This window comes from Gopherus evgoodei, unplaced genomic scaffold (assembly GCF_007399415.2).
Source record: "Gopherus evgoodei ecotype Sinaloan lineage unplaced genomic scaffold, rGopEvg1_v1.p scaffold_209_arrow_ctg1, whole genome shotgun sequence".
NCBI lineage: Eukaryota > Metazoa > Chordata > Testudines > Testudinidae > Gopherus > Gopherus evgoodei.
The window spans coordinates 43,665-55,442 of NW_022059872.1; the positions used below are offsets into that span (position 1 = coordinate 43,665).

At 53.6% G+C, this 11,778-nt stretch overlaps 1 non-coding gene across 1 annotated transcript; it reads left to right on the forward strand.

The window, feature by feature from the left end:
• Positions 1 to 9,931: 9,931 nt before the first annotated feature.
• Positions 9,932 to 10,003, forward strand: TRNAQ-UUG. The gene has a single exon. It is a non-coding gene; the product is annotated as a tRNA-Gln (tRNA).
• Positions 10,004 to 11,778: the final 1,775 nt, after the last annotated feature.

The following is an 11,778-nucleotide window of genomic DNA, read 5'->3' on the forward strand; positions in this document are numbered from 1 at the left end:
CAACAAATGTTCTGAGGGCTGGAGAAAAATGCCTTCTAGTGAGCTATTGAATGAGCTCAACCTGTTTAGCTTATCAAAAGAAGATTGAAAGGTGACTTCATTGAAGTGTTGAAGGGCCTTAATGGAGAGAAAAGGTTGGGTATAAGAGGGCTCTTTAATCTAGTAGAGAAAGGCATAACAAGACCCAATCGCTGGAAGGTGAAAAAAGACAAATTCATATTACAAATAAGACACAAATATGCAAGAGCGAGGATGATTCACCACAGGAACAAGCTACCAAGGAAACTGGTGGATTTGCCATCTCCTGATGTCATTTAATGAAAACTAGATGCCTTTGTGGAATGTGTTTGCCCCAAAAGTAGCTATTGTGTCATACAGGAGGCCTGCAATATGTAGGGGGTCAGATTAGATGCTCTAATGGTCTCTTCTGGTCATAAAGTTGACTAATTTCTGAAAAACTGAGTGTAGCGCTGGAAGCAGCGTCTGATGTGTGACTGTCTAGCCGGCTTGCTTGCTAGAACGAATGCTTCTTGAGTGGGGTGATCCACAGGGATTAGCTCAAACCTCCAAAGTGCCTGGCCAGGGGCAGGACATTAGCACAGCAAGGGAGGGGTGTGGCAGTGACATCACAAAGGCCTTTTGCAGGACCTCAGACTATTAGTCAAAGGTGGTGGGGAGGTGGTGACCTCACAGAAAGATGCAACATCAGCCAGGCAAGACGGGGCGAAGGGCCAGGGAAACCTCAGAGACCACTGTGGCTTTGCTTCAGCAAGTCTCCTTCTCCAGGTCTCTCTTTGAGGACTGAGAGAGTATTCGGGTTCACGGATGTGAGCGCCAGGAGGAACCTCTTTTGAGTTTTCTCCTTCCCTTTTTGTGATTTTACTAGAAAACAGATGTCCCTGTTTAGAAGGTAAGAGCCTCCTCGAGGTTTGAAACCTGTTCAGTCTGATCAATCTGTTGACAGTTGAAATCTAGGCATGGAAAATACAAGTTTAAGGATGCAGAATTTTATTCTGCACCTGGGATTTTGTCCCTTAGAATCACTGGGGACATTAGGGTTTGTCCTTTGTGTTTCACCTTTTCCTCCATCCATCCCTCCCTCCTTTCTCTTTGTCTCTTTCTTTTTTTGTCCTTTCACCTGTTCCCCTCCCAACACCAGGAGCGGTGTGTGTGTTGCGGGGGAGAGCTCGGCAGCACACACTGTGGGAGGTCCACCCAGAAATGTGGAGCTGAAATAGTGCTCGGGCAGTGATCCCCACCGGTGACCTGGGCCATCCTTTGGGCTCTCTGGTGAAAACCCTCGGCCTCCTGTCTTCAGTCTCTACCCTGATTGGCTGAGCAGGGGGTTATTGACAGGGAGGAGATTCAGGTCCTTGTTGCTCTCTTTGAAGACCAAGGAAATAAATCAGAACCAGTTATATGTTTGATGAATTCTGCTGCTTCGGTGCATTAATAGTCTCTGAGCAGTTCATGATTCTCTCTAACATTGCAGTTCTCCTCAAATACTTGCTGAATAATTACTGTGCAGTGTTGGTCTGCAGCTCATTTGAGAGCACTTTACTCAAGTCAGTCTATGTTTGAAATTCAAGATCTGATGGTTAGTTTGAAAATCAGGGCTCTTGGGTCCTATTCCCAACTCTGCCACTGGCTGGCTGTGTGACCTAAGACAAGTCAATTCTCCTTTCTCAGCCTTAGTTTCTCCCTCTTTCAAGTAGGGATAATAATGATCCGCTCCTACCTACCTCACGGTGGGTGGAGGATGGGGATCCATTGGAGAGTGTCACTAGGGGTAGTGCATAATATGAGGTGTCCTATCACCTTTACTCAGAGCAAATTATGACATAATAGACTAGCTGAAATAGTCTCTTTTATTTGTATTTTTTCATTTTGCAATTGTTAAGAACAGCAACTACTTAGCTCAGAGTGAAGCATCTTATCTCATGTTTGTAATCTAATTGTCTCCTCTTTGTGTGCAATGAGGCAATTTAACACACTCTGACAAACAGGAGATGCTTTTGTTTTGCAACAAAATATTTTTGCAAAGAACTTTCATCCCATTTATTTTGATTTCGAGAAAGAAAGTGGTTTAGTCTGAATGGAATTTTCTGACAGAAATGGTTTCAATTAAATTTCTCCACTATCCCAATTCCTGAGCTCTATCCCTGCCTCTGGGGAGTGGGGGTTTCCTGGTTGTTAGAACAGGAGTCAGGACTGGTGGCTTCTCTTTCTGGCTCTGCCACCGCCTTGCTGTGTAGGCCCTTGAACAGGTCACTTCCCTTCTCTGGACCTCAGGCTCCTCCCCATCTATCCAATGGGAACAGGGACAGTTCTCGAACTTTGGGCAGTCCTTAGCCTGGGTGAGATAAGGGGCGTTAAAACCCTCTGTGAAGGAGAAAGGGGAGTTTCACGGTGTTTAGCACCAAGGAATTCTAAAGTTTGCTAAAATGTCTAGTCTGTGGAAACAAGAAATGGTTGGGGCAAAACTTTTTAACCACTGCCTTTTTTAAAGCCCATTCATGGATGTGTGTCCCTATCTCTCAGGTACCTGGGGTTCTTTGCCAGGAGGAGAGAAGAGGTTCCTGCCTCTATTTTTGTGGCCTTAACAAACCACGTGTTGTGCTCCAGTTCTCGTCTGAGATCCCTGAAGAAGAACATCTTCCCACCCTTCAACAAGACAGGACCTATCTTTGAAAGGGAACAAAGAGAACACTGAGACTTACTAGCTCGCCTCACTTCCATAGCTGGAGAGATACTGGAATACATTCTTAAACAATCAGTTTGTCAGCAGCACCAACAGGATAGTTTGGTTCTTAGGACTAGTGAGCATGGATTTGTCAGGAACAAATCATTCCAAACCAATCCTCTTTCCTTCTTCGGCAGGGTTCTGGGCCTAGTGGAGGTGGGTAAACAGTAGATGGGATCTAGCTCGGTGTTACTAAGGCTTTTGACACAGTCCCATAGGACAGTCTCACAAGCAAACAAGGGAAATGTGGTCTAGATGCAATCAGTGTGATGTGGGTGCAGAGCTGGTTGAAAGCCCAGACTCCAAGAGCCCTTCTCCATGTCTGGCTGTCCAATGGAGAGGGTGTACCTGTTGGGTCTGGCAGGGATCAGTCCGGGGTCTGGTACTATTCAATATTTTCATTACTGATTTGGAAAATGGAGTGGAGAGCATGCTTCTAAAATTTGCAAATGACACCAAGCACTTTGGAGCACAGGACTGGAATTCAAAATGCCCTTAACAAACTGGAGAATTGGTCTTCTTGAGCCAAACTCCATGGCTGGGCCCCTCTCCCTAGACTGGGCTGAAGTGAAACCCCAGAGCCAAACACTCCTCTCCTGGGCAGTGCGCTCCGCCCTTGAATGGTCAGATGCTGCTTAGCACTGTCAGAGCAGCTTTGGCTGGGGGATTCTCCCAGCACTTTCCAATAGCGGGAAAGTATGAAATCCCCATCAATGGAACTCAGCAGTCCTGACTCCCAGTCCCCTGGTCCAGTGACTCCAGCGGAGCACACTCCCTCTCATAGGCAGGGGGAGCGGCCATGAGGGCCTGCTTGTAATTGCCAGCTGTGGGAGGGAGTGTGCAGCAGTGGTTAGCGAAGGGGCCTGGAAAGAAGGACTGCTGGGTCCCATCCATACATCTGACACTTGGTGTGACCCTGAGCCAGTAGCTTCCCCTCCCCAGGCCTGTTTCTCATCAGTAGGGTTGGGGTCACAGTCCCGACAGCCCAGGGGGGTGGGGAGGCTCCAGGAAGGTGTGTAAAGTGCTGGGATTTCAGGATCCCGGAGGTGCTGTCACCCCCGCACTAGGGTGATGTTCTGCACCCCCTGCTGCTGGCCAAGTTTCTCCTTTCCCTGGCAATAAGACAGACTCTTGTTTTCTCAGCCAGCTGATCGCTCAGTGTCATCACCCTGCCTGCTGGCTGGGCAGGGTAACTCCTCAGGTCACCACCCCCCTCTCCAGCCTGCCTTGGGCTTGGAGAGTGAGGAGAAGGGCGAGGGATGACACTGAACATCCTCCATCCATCGCTCCGTCACCAGAGCAAGTGAGTGGCATTAGGGGTCCTCGGTGGCATCCCCTGTCTGTCTGGGGAGAGGCAGAAAGAGGGGAGAGAATCTCTCCCAAAGGAGATTGGATTTGCAAACAGCCCCCAGGAGCCCCTCACTCTCAGACCGGGGAGGGGCTTCTCCAGAGCTGTCTCCAGCGTGTTTGGCAAGGTCCCAGCAATGGGGTCCCAGCCCTTCCCTTGTGGGAGACTGTTCCCCAGCTGAGAGTCTCTGAGCTGGGCCAGAACCGGTGAGCTGCTGAGCATGGAAAGCAATGGGAAACGAGGGGGCCCTGGCCTTGCTATGTCTAGGGACGTTGAAGTGGGAAATGGTTTCCCAGGAGAAGTCCGGACTCCTGGGTTCTGTTCCTTCTCTAGCCTGGGCGGGGAATGTGGAGGAGGAAGTGTGAGTGTGTCCTGGGCTGGCAGGAGGGAGCTGCTTGTCCAAAGTGACCGATGGTCTTTGTGACTGACCCCAGTGCTCAAAAAGGATGAGACTCCCCGGTTCTTGCAGCCCCAGGGATGACGAGGGGGAAGGTTGAGGGGGAGCAGATCATGCAATAAACTCCTGCCAGTGTGTGTAGCTTACACTCCTTGCACCCCTGTGGGGGGAGGAGAAGCTGCTCTGGCTGGGGCAGGGATGGGGAGAGACCAAACAAGTTGGTAAGTGAGAGGCTGCCTTGACCCCAGACTCACTTCTGCTCACCGCTCGGTTCCAGGATGGCCAGGCCCCTGAGGATGTTCAGGAAGAAGGCTCTGCAGGCAGCCCCAGAGCCTGTGGGAAGCAGCTGCCATCTTCCCCAGGAGCGGAGCGGCCCCACCGTCCCCAATGGCGGGGAAGGAGCTCCCGGCCGGGCCAGGAGGTGGAAGTGCCCAGCCTTCTGGAAGAGGAAACCTGCTCCCGGTGCAGGCGCCAAGGTGGGAGAGGCACCGTCAAGGCCAAAATGGAGCTGGGCCAGGATGCAGCTGGGCAGGCAGGACCCAGCCCAGGAGCAGAACCAGGCAGGGTGGTTCCGGGGCTTGTTGTGTGGGCAGCAGCGGCCCCAGGAGCCCAGCCCCGATTTCCAGCAGGAGGCATCGCCCTGCCCAGTCAGTGGGGACCTTCCAGCCTTCCCAGGGCAGGAGGTGGAGGATCCCTCTCCCAGCCCCAGCAGCTCGGCCCACTCCCCATGGGACAGCAGCAGCGCCTGGAACTTGGACAGCAGCGAGGCCGACGGACGCTTCTGCTTTGTTCCAGGTGAGGAGCCAGGCTGGGCTCGGAGGGGTAAGGAAGGGGCTGTGAACACTCCGGGCCCAGGCCCTCGAGCAGTGCTATGGGGGTGGGTCCCCAGCTCAGGCGTCTGGCCTGAGCCACTGAACCCCACTGACACTAGATGCTGCCACTTTAATCCTTGATGCTCCATTGGGCTGGGGAGGGTGTGTGGGAGGCACCTCCCAGGGAGTCCAGGACAGTGGGGGGGGGTCTCTTTGCTATGGACTCCTGAAGGAGTTGGGGGCTGATGACACTGAGGCTACTTGGAATCAAATACATTTGAGATACAAGTACATAGCCCATATTCCTAACTTCAAATACAAAAATGGTACATGCATACAGCCAGCATCATTATAACCAGCAAATCATAACCTTGTCATAGACACCTCACACGACAACCTTTGCACAATATTTGCTGCACATATATAACAGTGGTGGCAACAATGATCCCTACGGTCCCAGTTCATATTAATAACATCACAGAAGGCTATAGAGAAGTGGGAGAGAGGCGTCTTTCAGCCGGCGTCTCGTCCGTTTCTCCCTTGCCGCTTGGGCCGAGGTGGGAAGGGAGCGAAACGTGCCTGGCTGAAGGTTTTGCACTCAGCTTTGAAGATTAAGCCCGACCCCCCGGCATGGCTAGGTCGGGGTTGTCCTGGGCTCTGGGGGCAGAGGGCTGAGCTGGGAGAAGGGGCAGACAAGGGGATTTTGTCTCTGATAGATAAGGGCTTTGTCAGGAGGAAGCTGTAGGTCACATGCTGGGGGTGTCAGTGAGATTTGAGCTGGGGTAGCAGCAGCAGGGAAGCAGTGTGTGGGGGGGGAGGATTCACTTGGTAAAAATGAAACTGCCAAGCTACTCCCTTTGCTGGAGCAAAAGCCTCTCATTTATCTCCTCAACTCCCCTCCATGAAAATCTCCACCCCTCCCCCGGTGCTGAGAGACCCCTCTTACTCCCATGGAGATTTGTAATTGTTCTAACTCTTCCTTGGCCTTGTCCAAATAGTTTTCCCAGAAAAATGATCAAGGACATTGCAAATGAGAAAAACAAATGAAACCAGAGAAACCCCACCACACACAGTTTGGGTCTGTATTTTTCTACTGAAATTTGGAGATAATAAAACTCCTTCCTCTGTTGGCCAGAAACCAAAGCTAGATCTCCCCTGCTGTAGCTGTGACTTATGCTACTGAACCACCAATGCGCTGACTCCTCTTGTGAGACATTTCTCTGCACAATACTGCTGCTAATCCAGTTATTGACTCCAGGAAACATTTTCCTTAGCCTGGTTCCGTGTGTCACTGGTTTCTAGTCTCTCCCTCACATGTCCCAGGCCTCCTTTGCAGGTCCTGGCTGTGCTGCAGGGACACCACTGGCTGGACACTTGCTCTGGCAGTGGCCACATGCTCGAGATGACAGGACCCTTGTTCCCAGTGTCAGCCCCCATGTAGGGGACCTCTTGATGGGTGGCATCTCCTTGCACTGGGCCTTCTGCCCACGGTCCCCCTCGCTCTCCCACACTGCTCACTGCACCCACCTCCAGCCCCAGTGCTGCTGTGGCTCTGCCTCCAGCTCCCTGGGCTGCTCCTCTGGCTTCGCTTACTGCAGCTCTTCTCCTAGCACAGATCTGCTCCCTGGGCAGCTTCTATGGCTCGTGCTGCTGCGGCTCGGCTCCCAGCACAGATCTGCTCTGGTTCTCCCTGGCTGGTGCAGCTTTGCTCCCCGGCTCCTCTCGGGCTCCTGCTCTCTCCTTAGCGCCACCCTACTCTGGCCCAGACAGTTCCAGCTCACACAGAGGATGGGACCCCCTGGCCTGGTGACTTCCTCATTGCACTGTATGGCCTGTCAGTCCAGCTAACTTGAAGCTTTGGCCTCTCCCCATTGCCTCTGGGGACTGTCAGTCTCTGGGTCCTGATTTCCCATTGGCCCTTCCCCCATCAGTTGGGACTGGGAACTAGCCAACCAAAACCCCATTAAGTTTTAGTAAGGGGCCAACAGTCCCTTACATGAGCCAGCCCCATGAGGGTCACCACTGTGTAGAGAAAGCAGCTTAAGCTGGTCCCATGGTGTAATGGGCAACGCTCAGGACTCTGAGTCCTTCAATCTGAGTTCAAATCTCAGTGGGACCTTATGCTGGCTTGTGGTAAAGCCCTGGACTCCCAGTGCTCAACTTCCTTATTTCCAGCTGTACAAGAGCAGATCTTTCCCCTCCTGCTGGGTGACTTGCCCACTAGGGCTGGGTTTTGGGTTGTGATGGCCAAAATTGGTTGGGACTCTAGAACTTGCTACCCTGGTTGCTGATGCCTGCAGTCCTGTGGTTTGACCTGGTGGTTGGGATTCTTGCTGCTTCACATGGGGCCCAAAAATTTGGCCCTTGTGCTTCCTGCTACACTTTTCCTCTTGCCCACATGGTGCTTGAATAAAGGAGGGCCAGGGCCAGGCTTGATAGTCAGGGCTAGGCAGGAGGGAGGAAGAGCCCCAGGCTGGAGCCCAGCACACCTCTCCTCCTCTGGGCACCTAGAGCAGAGGTGGCTGGTGCTGACAGCTCCAAGGAAAGGCTTAAAATCTACAGAGCAACTGAGGTCACGGCCAGAGGAGGGGAGGACCATGCCTATGCGTAGCCAGCAGACAGCCACAAAGACACCGGCCAGCCTGCTCCCTGCCATGCCAAACCCCCCTGAAGACGTGCTTAATACACTTGCTGATCAGGAGGAAAAGCTCTCAAAATCTGTGCACGAGGAGAACCTCTTTTTTCCCCTCTACCTTTCATCTGTGAAAACAGCTGTGTGAAAGGTGGAAGGGATTTGGGGGCCCGGGAGGAGGTGCTTGATGTTCAGTGCCTTAGAGAAGCTGGGCTTGGACATGGTGGGTGTTGGGAAAATGCACATTCATGAGTTTAGGGTAGATTGATAGGCAGAGGGTGATTGCAAGAAGGGCCCATCTCTCTGGTCCTCCAGGCCAGGGAAGAATGATGGGGTTGGAGTTTTTCTCTTCACATTTGTGGTGTGAGTACAGAAGGGGCTGGAGCTCCAACCAGGGAGGGCATTACTGGTGGGCTTTGTGCTCTGCAGCACTGGTTACGGCTATATTAGTGTGTATGGTCCCCAGTTAAGACATGAATGGAAAGATCAGTGGAAGGAACTGGCTCCTTTCCTCTGGACTGTTTGGTGTTGGGGAGATTTGAATTGTGTCAGCCGGCCTGAGGACCGCTGGTCCTGTTTTCCTGACTGTCAGAGGAAACGTTTTTACAATGAGCAGTACCTGGCGCAGACCTGTAGTGAGGTCGGCTTAGAGGAGCTCACACCAGCCCCAGAGGGGTTTCACCTTTCTGTGGGGACGGGCCAGGAGTTGCACTGACGGATTTACGTGAAGGAGAGCACATTGACAGTGCAGGGTGGTGCCTATGGACTGTTCGAATCATGCCACTCTCACCATGTGCTCAATGTGGACAATTCCCTGACCAGGGGGCGGCTCTGTGTATTTTGCCGCCCCAAGTACGGCAGTCAGGCAGCCTTCAGAGGCATGACTGCGGGAGGTCCTCTGGTAACGCGGATTCAGCAGCATGCTTGCGGGTTATCCTCTGGTAATGCGGATTCGGTGGCATGCTTGCGGGAGGTCCTCTGGTAACGCGGATTCGGCGGCATGCCTGCAGGAGGTCCTCTGGTAATGCGGATTCAGTGGCATGCCTGTGGGAGGTCTGCCGGTCCCGCACCTTCAGAATACCCACTGCCGAATTGCCACTGAAGCCGCGGGACTGGCAGAGCTCCTGTAGGCATGTCACCTAATCCGCATTACCAGAGGACCTCCTGCAGGCATGTCACCTAATCCGCATTACCAGAGGACCTCCCGCAGGCATGTCACCTAATCCGCATTACCAGAGGACCTCCCGCAGGCATGTCACCTAATCCGCATTACCAGAGGACCTCCTGCAGGCATGCTGCTGAAGGCAGCCTGACTGCCACCCTCACAGTGACCGGCAGGCCATTCCCCGCAGCTTGCCGTCCCAGGCATGCGCTTGCTGCGCTGGTGCCTGGAGCTGCCCCTGTCCCTGACCCAGGGCAGAGGATATTGGAAGCTGAACATCCAGAGCTTGCAAGATAATGGAGCAGGGGGGTGAGGCCTGGCAGTGTTGGCAGAATGGGAACGCATCAGAGGGTTCTATGGCAACCAGAGGGATTGACGGGAGTCGGTGAGGGAGGAGTTGGCGGCTTTGTTCCAGCGGTCAGGCAAACACCGCAACATCAAAGAGACTAATGGTGCCATGTCCTGCAGTGTTGCCTGTGGGGTTTCCACAAGAGCATCCAGGCTGGGGAGCCAGTCAGCCTGTGACTATACAACCGGATCAAGTGACAGCTGCCCGAGTTCCAGGAGATGAGGCTGCAGCTGGCCGATATGAGCGGGAGCACAGAGTGAAGGGAGGGGCGGCCTCCCCTGACATTTTTGCAGCCCGCAAGGAATGGAGACCAAGCAGGGGGATGTGGGGACTCAGGGCAGGACCCGCAGATCCCATAGTGCAGGACCACAGTCATTGGAGGAGAAGAGAGAGTCCTGCAAGAGGAAGCTGCTGGTGGGAAGCAGTAAGTGCAGAGTGCAAACCAACCAGCCGAGAGACATAGGGGTCTAGAAGATGAAACACCAGCAGGTTCCATGGTGTAATGGGCAGCACTCAGGACTTTGAATCCTGGAATCTGAGTTCAAATCTCAGTGGGACCTCCTGGAGATATTGTGGTTTGCTGCAAAGCCTTGAAGCTCAATGTGTATAGTTATCCTCTACCTGGGTAAACTTCAGTGAGGTTTTTTTCTCCTCCTCCTGGGTCACTGATGCCCATTGGAGATAGGTCTTTGGTCCAGCTGGCCGCTATAGGGTGGGGTCCTAGAACTTAGCAATCTGGCTAGAGATTCCTGTGGGTTGACCTGATGGTTGGGTTTCCTGCTGCTTCATCTGATGTCCACAACTTTGGTCTTCGTAGCTGCAGCTCTTCCTCTTGCCCACACGGTATTTAAAGGAAGGAGTGCCAGGGCCAGGCTTCCCAGGCTGGAGCCCAGCACACCTCTCCTCCTCTGGGCACCTAGAGCAGAGGCGGCTGGCGCTGACAGCTCCAAGGGAAGGCTTAAAAGCCACACAACAACCGAGGACAGGGCTAGAGGAGGGCAGGACCATGCCTATGTGTGGCCTTCAGACGGGCACAAAAACACTCAGCCAGCCTGCTCCCTGTCATGCCAAACACCCACTGAAGGCCACCCACAGACCAGCATGCGAGGCAGCTGCTGATGCTCTGTGGCCATTATCGAAGATGGTAGGAAAGCAGGGCCAGCCCCCCTGGTGAGGCCTCTTACCATTCCCACTCAAGGTGCTCACTGTTGCAGTGGGGCAGGAGATTTTACCCCAAGAGGCTTTTCTCCAGCTGGCGAGAAGCAGAGAAACACCCAGGCTCCATGTAGCAAACCAGCTCAAGCACAGGGACAGGTGCACATTTGGAAGAGGGAAACTGCTCTACACACTAGCCCAGGAAGCCGCCCATTTTCTTTCGCAAGTCAGGAATGGCAAAGGCTAGACTGGAAGCACCTGGGGCTCCTGCCCCAGCCTTTGTGATGCCCATCCCCCAACTCCTTCCCAGGGCTCTAGCTGAAGCCAGAGCATTGGCCTGAGCAACCAAGAAGAGGTTTCAGCCCTGAAGGAAGCAGGACTTTTAGCCCAAAGGTAAAGCTGCACAAGCACAAGCGACTCAAACTCTCAATCCCCTGATCCGAAGTCAGATGCCTTATCCATTAGGCTACGGGGTCCCATAAGAAAAGGCCCTCCAGGCACCTCTTTGGAAAAGGCAGACACTGGTGCATCCAACGAAGTGGAGATTCACCCACGGAAGCTCATGCTCCAATATGTCTGTTAGTCTATAAGGTGCCACACGACTCTTTGCTGCTTTTGCAGACACTGTGTTTCTCAGGTCAGCTACTGAGGGGGGCCGAGACTCTCTGAGCACAAGAAGTGGAGTTCCCAGTGAGATGTGAGACTTAATTCTCTGGAGCCGGGTGCAGGGCTTTGGCAGGGAGGCTCAGGCATGGGGGATTGTGGTGCAGCAGATGGACCAGCTGTCTAGGTGCAGAGATTTAATCTCACTGAGGAGGAGGAGGAGGAATCCTGCTGATAGGCAGCGGCCAGGGTCGGTGCAACCACTAGGCGAACTAGTCAGCCACCTAGGGTGCCAAGTGGTTCGGGGAACCAAAAGCCACACTCAGATGAGGCAGTGGAGTGGAGGTGAGCTGGGGAGGGGGTTGGGGGGGTGCGGGGAGAGGGCTGCCCGCAGCAAGTAATGGGGGCGGGGGCGTGCAGGGGAACCGCTCCCTGTCCCAGCTCACCTCTGCTCTGTCTTCTCCCGAGCACTCCGCCCCCGCTCTAATTCTCCTCCCCTCCCAGGCTTGCTGCACTAAACAGCTGATTGGCACCGCAAGCCTGGGAGGCAGGAGAAGTGGAGCAGTGCCAGCATGCT